Raw genomic sequence first — 1,588 nt, 5'->3', positions numbered from 1 at the left:
GTTGCGGAACCGTTTCTTGAATCTTTGTGCGGCAAATGGAGCGCATGCGCAAAGGGAGTCTTCGCATCTTGCGCGTGTGTGTGCACACCTACGTGTATCCCTGTCAAGCCGAACTCTACCATTCTCTGCAATTGCTAAGGCAAATTGATCTTTTCATACGCGATCATGATGCTGCTGTAGCATCCTTCTTCTCTCCGTCGCTCCTTGACAGCCGGATGCTGTGCTTCATTGCGTCGCCGCCACACGTGGTTCAACGACGTCTCGCCCCCTCATCTCGCGAAACTCGTTCAATCCACCGAGGAAATGTTGAACGAAACAAAACTGGTATGAAGTTACGAAAGCTGTAACGGCTCGTGAAATTCAATTACATTCGATACGTTAGTTTGTTAATGAAGACCATTTTCCTTGCCTCGGCATTGGTTTGGTCGTCCTTATATCTCTCGTTCTCACCGATGGTATTTACAAATTTTATTACTGGTTTCAAGTGAAGATACTAAATACAATTGGACCACATGTACACAGGTTGGCCACATGTGGAAAAAAATTTGCGGCCACCCTGAGTACACCTGCGATATTGGTACATACCTAATCGTGGGACTAGAATTTAGCTGGAATTATCAAGCCCTTTGCGATCAGTGAAAATTCAAAATGCTGTAAATCGGGATATGAATTGTACTTGTACAGTAACCCTGGGCAGATATTTACAGCAACTGATTATAGAGTGTAGCCAATTGATTGATGAGGATATTATACACACACCTACTGGTTCCTTAATCTGGATCATTACTCGTAGCAACAGGAGCAGCAGCAGCGGCACTAGTAGCTATAACAACAACTGTAGAGTACCTTATTTAAATCTTTGCCTCGCCTGTATTCACGACATAGCACATGAAGGTTATGACGATTATACTTATACGTAGATATGTACGGTAAAAATTGTTACACAACGATCCGTGCGTGATACAAAGACTCGATGGAAACTTACGGTTATACCCGCGTATAGGTATAATACACCTTTCTGGCTTTACATTATTTATTTTTACCTTACCGGCAAAGTTTTTCTTTTTCTTTTCCTTTATTTTTTCTCTCTCTCTACCACCGAATCTTATATACGAGTAGAAATAAACGCAAGAACTAAAAACGTTGAAAACTTCATTTCGTCGTTTTAATTCAATCGTAAAATACCTAATAAAAAGAGAACGTAATCGGTAATCATGCTCGTCGTTTCTTGCTGCGAACTCGGAGCCCTGAAAGACCACTGGCTGCTGTTCGATGTAGGTTGTTAATCGGCATTAGGATTTACCGGATCAAGTTGAATTCGGCTTGATCTCTTCTCGCTATAGTGCAGGCTTGAGACCGTGGAAAATGGTAAAAGTAATCATGAGGAAGAGGCAACGCCTGTAGGATCTACGAAAATATTGCTTGCCGTAGAGAAATGATACTTTTCCTGAAACTTGTAGGTGAGTGCGGTTAGGTTTGATCAGGTGAATTTGTAAACTCTTTAAACGAAGGAACAATATCTTCTTTTTTTTTTTAATGGAAAGGATTAACGATCACAAGTGCATATACGGCAGGTTTGAAAAATACC

The sequence above is a fragment of the Neodiprion virginianus genome, chromosome 2, assembly GCF_021901495.1.
Source record: "Neodiprion virginianus isolate iyNeoVirg1 chromosome 2, iyNeoVirg1.1, whole genome shotgun sequence".
Lineage (NCBI taxonomy): Eukaryota > Metazoa > Arthropoda > Insecta > Hymenoptera > Diprionidae > Neodiprion > Neodiprion virginianus.
This window is presented reverse-complemented; position numbering follows the sequence as displayed.